The following is a 5,000-nucleotide window of genomic DNA, read 5'->3' on the forward strand; positions in this document are numbered from 1 at the left end:
ATTTGTATGTGCCGTTCGTGGTCGTTTTGCTAAACACCTCTACACGCACACGCATCTGTATGTGTGTTCGTGCATATGTATGTATATATATATATATATATATATATATATATATATATATATATATATATATATATATATATATATATATATATATATATATATATGTGTGTGTGTGTGTGTGTGTGTGTATGTGTGTGTGTGTGTGTGTGTATGTCTCCATCTATCCGTCTATCTATACATACATGTAAGTGTGTGTGTATATATATATATATATACATATATATATATATATATATATATATATATATATATATATATATATATATATATATATATATATATATATATCGATATATATATATATATATATATATATATATATATATATATATATATCGATAAGCACACGTATAGTTATATACCTGTATCAATAAATAAATTTTTATAAATAGGGAAACATGCAGAGACAGAAAGCAATCTAGCGAAAGAGGGAAAGAAAGAGAGAGGGCAAGTTACTGGAAGGTGAATGCGTCGTCAACGTGATACAAAAGGTTAGCAAGAACAGATTAGCGCGCTATGGAGGCTGGAATATTTGGAAGAAAAGCTGGGGAATTACAATAAAATACATATTCTTTTATTGGTTTCAGAATCGTTAGCACACCGACCAAAATGCTTAGAGGTATTTCGTCTGTCGGTATTTGAACTCAGAATGTAAATGCAGACGAAATACCGCTAAGCATTTCGCCCGACGTGTTAACGTTTCTTATTTCTTTATTGCCCACAAGGGGCTAAACATTGAGGGAACAAACAACGACAGATAGAGGGATTAAGTCGATTCCATCGACCCCAGTGCATAACTGGTACTTAATTTATCGACCTCGAAAGGATGAAAGGCAAAGTCGACCTCGGCAGAATTGGAACTCAGAACGTAAGGGCAGACGAAATACCAATTTCTTTATTGCCCACAAGGGGCTAAACATAGAATGGTACAAAACAACTGATTGGGATCAGTAATGCGAATGGTTTACATAAAATATGACTTTAAAAATTTTTATAAAATATAAAAAATCGAATGATATTAACAGTACGTTAGATAACACAAATGAAGCGATGATCAGGCCACGCTCCGACCCCACAAGCCCCGATCTATCGCTGGCACCTTTTTTTTTCCTTTTTTTTCCTGACTATTCACACGGTTCCTTGCACGCACAACACTCGTGCAACATGCTTCCATCTCTTTTGGAACGTACACTCCGACAGACATCTCCTCTCCAGCCACACTTTCCTTTTCAAATGAAAAGTAAAAAATGAACGTAAATTGTGGCCAGAGATAAAGTTGCCTGTCTTAATTCCTTTTATCCTCGTCTTCCATACTACCTCTTTCGCTATTGCTACAACCGTGAGAAAACAATTCTTACCTTCGTTTGTTAAAACTCCCGGTGGGTCAATTTTTATAATTGACTCAGTCGACAGCTGTACTCTTCCTTCGCCGGACAACAGGTGTTCATCATAAGCCCACATTTCTGATATCTCCGGACACTGAACAATAGCGTGAGGGACGGTTTCGCTGTCTCCCCCGCATCTTGGACAAGTTGGCGACTGACGCTTACCGTGTCTTGCAAGCTTATCCCAAACGGGCAAGGCACCTCTGTAGCATTGCCAGGTTAAGGACTTTTAGAAGTTGTCCAACGTTCTCAACCCGAATGTACGGTGAAACAGGCTGTCCAGTTGAATAAACCCGAGACCTAGAGTCGCCCCCAGGCCATCGTCGCATTCAGATTCTACCAACCGACTATATAAAATCCGTGTGGAACCCCCACCGCTGGCGTTGCCCGAGCGCCGGAAAAGCAAGAGGGCCTTACGACACTGTTTATGCCATTCACTCGACCTCGGTCTACGAGAACACCAGGCTTCCTGTTCGCAAAAACGTTTGAACTCGGGCAACATTTGTCTGGCCAGCGGAGACCACACTCGTTCAATAACCAGGAGAATCCAGAGGTGCCTCAATCTCAACGCATACCTGCGCATCATTAACCAAGGCATCCCTAAACCTCCCTTTAAAGGCTTTTGACAGCAGACAGAGCGTTTCATAAGTGGCGACCTGCACTTCCACAAAAAGCGAAAGAGCTGTCTCTCCAAACTGATCAACCACGAATCCGGACAAGGCACGACGGTTAGGCGGTAGGTAATGACCGATGCGATAAACACATTGGCCACCTCTGCCCTCCCTTTCAGGGATAGCCACCGCCAAGACCAGGTCTTGACTACTGCAGCCACCCTGCTCAATACCTCCGTCCAGTTCTTCTCTATCTGGAGGCCTGGTCCAAACCAAACTCCCAGCAACTTAACCGGTACCTCTGTCCAGCGCCCAACAGCGCTGTATGAAGGCATCGACTTGCCAACCCAGGTGCCGAGTTGTAAGCCGACCGACTTTTCCCGGTTAATCTTTGCTCCTGCCACCTCCTCGTAAGCCTCAATAGTCTTACCCACTTCACGTAGGCGTGCTACTGAGGTTACGCTGATAGTGATATCATCCGCGTAAGCCGTAACAAACTCCTCTAGACCTGGTTCTCTCGGAATGCCACTCAACTTCTGCAGTAGTGGCTCGAGAGCTACCACATACAAAAGCGGTGAGAGCGGACATCCTTGACGAACTGAGCGTCTGATACAGAACGGCTTCGAAAGGAAACCGTTCACCCGAACTATCGAGTCAATGTTGTGGTACAAAGCAATAAACCACCTGAGGAAGCCAAGGCCCAAGCCGAACCGCGCAAGCACAGTCGCCAGGTATCGATGTTCAACACTATCAAAAGCTTTAGACTGGTCCAAATGTACCAGTGCCCCACCTTTGCCAGATTTATTAACAACCCTCTCTATGGTATAGCGGATAAGATGGAGGGTATCCTGAATGGTTCTGCCTGGGATGGCACATGTCTGTGCCTCCCCGACTATACCATCTGCGACACGCGCCAACCTTTTCGCTAAGACCTTGGCCAAAATTTTCACTTCTGCGTTTAACAGAGTGATGGGCTTGAAATTCTCTATAATGTCCCCCTTGTCCGGGTCTTTCTGACCAACGTCACTACTCCCCGGCGCACAGATCTGGGGATAAACCCATTTTGTTGCCAGTTCGCGTAAACGTCAGCCAGTAGATGCCCGAACAAGTCTGGCATACATTTATACAGCTCATACGGAAGACCATCAAGTCCAGGCGACCTACCCGCTTTACAGTCGGCCAAAGCCTCCTTCACCTCCCCAGGCGTGATTGGCCCCTCGCAAGACTCCGCATCCGACCCCGAGAGACACGGCAGACCGGCAAGAAAGTCCTCGAGGGCTCTCCCACCATCAGGACCGCCGTCACCTCCGAACAGCTGGGCGAAGTACTCCCGAAAGGCCTCACACATTTTCTCGGGTTCATTTATCAAGATGCCATTATGGTTCGTCAAAGACCGTATAGTGGAACTATTTCCTTGCCGAGCTTCCACCACTCGGGCCCATCCAGCGGCCTTGATTCCTTCACTTCCCATCGCACGTAACTTAGCTCTGGCAATACTTCCCATGTGTTGGGTTTCAAGATGCTGGTTTAACTCCAGTCTTTTCACCTTCACTTGGTCCACATTGCCAGTCCTCCAGGCTTCTTCTAGTTCCTTAACTATACCATCTCCTATTCTACGCCCCTTCTTAGTTAAACTTATGCTAAACTTAATAGACTCATATTTGATGGCTCTTTTTAGGGCGTACCACCATTTGTTATTAATGATGGTACCTGTCAATGCCCTCTGTATTAACATCTTGATCCGCTTTCTGTATTCCTCAATCACCAAAAGGGACGTATTGAGTTTCCAGTAGCCAGATCCCTGACTATGTAACTTATCTATTGTCAGTTTACAGGTAACCATCTTGTGGTCACTGTAGCTGACTAGAAAAAATTGTGGACACTTAGCTATAGACTTATCTGTTTCTCTAATTAAAATCCTATCTAGATATGTTCTGGTAGACCCGTTACTATTTGACCACGTCCACTGTGGAGTGTTCGGGTGTTCCAACTTATATGGGTCTGCTAGCTGAAAGTGACTTAGCAGATCGCGTAAGCCTGGGTTACATTTTCTGTTCGTGTTCTAGCCAACACAATCTGTGTGTGCCTCACATATTGTGTTAAAGTCTCCTAACAATACTAGCGAATTCAACGTGGCCAGGAACTTGCCCAGGTCACGAAAATATTCACTTTGCGGGCCCATAATATTGGGTGCATAAATAGCAACTAGCCTGATTATCTTGCCACAACTGAATGTCAGGTCAAGAACGACCAGCCTGCCTTCTGGATCAGAAAAAAACAACTTTTTCTCGGTTACCCGGTTTCTTTTTAGTAGGACCAACACCCCACCCCCACCTCCCACCCGACTCGGAGAAACGTATTTCTCGTAGCCGTTCAGGAGGGGGGACATATCTCTTGGTCCCTTTACTCGGGTTTCCGTTGCAACAATCACATCCAATTTTCTTGACCTGATGTCATTTAGGAAGCGTCCTTGCTTCCAGCTAGACAACAGGCCACGAACATTTAAACAACCAATGTGAACAGGCATGTCTTACCTGTTAATCAGGGCTTGTCCGGTGGAGAGGGACTCTCCACCTTTTCATGAAACAGGGTCGGAGGTGGCAGGTCTTGGGAAATAGGTTTGTTAAGATCCCGTCTCATTACAGAATTATCAGGTGGAGGTGGGGTCTCCACCTTTTCTTTTTCTCGCGTTATCGGAGCTGGTAGTCCATTAAATATAGACTTATTAAAGTCCAGTCTCATAGATGATACTGACTTACGGTGTTTGTTTTGTAAAATTCTATGAGTCTTATTTGAGACTTCATACACGTCATAATTGTTGTATTTCTCCGAAAGGTTATCTATTTTTTTTGCAGTCTTAATTAATTGAATGTCTCTCATTAGTTCAGTATCTTTACTGTATATGGCTATTATGCCTTTCTCCTCTTTTTCTCTTCTTGCA

At 44.1% G+C, this 5,000-nt stretch overlaps 1 protein-coding gene across 2 annotated transcripts in view; it reads right to left on the reverse strand.

The window, feature by feature from the left end:
- The window catches only part of LOC149134336 (uncharacterized), a 239,116-nt gene that overhangs the window by 6,096 nt on the left and 228,020 nt on the right, over positions 1–5,000 (reverse strand). The window lies entirely within an intron of this gene.

This window comes from Octopus bimaculoides, chromosome 8 (assembly GCF_046866305.1).
Source record: "Octopus bimaculoides isolate indiv1 chromosome 8, ASM4686630v1, whole genome shotgun sequence".
Classification (NCBI taxonomy): Eukaryota; Metazoa; Mollusca; class Cephalopoda; order Octopoda; family Octopodidae; genus Octopus; species Octopus bimaculoides.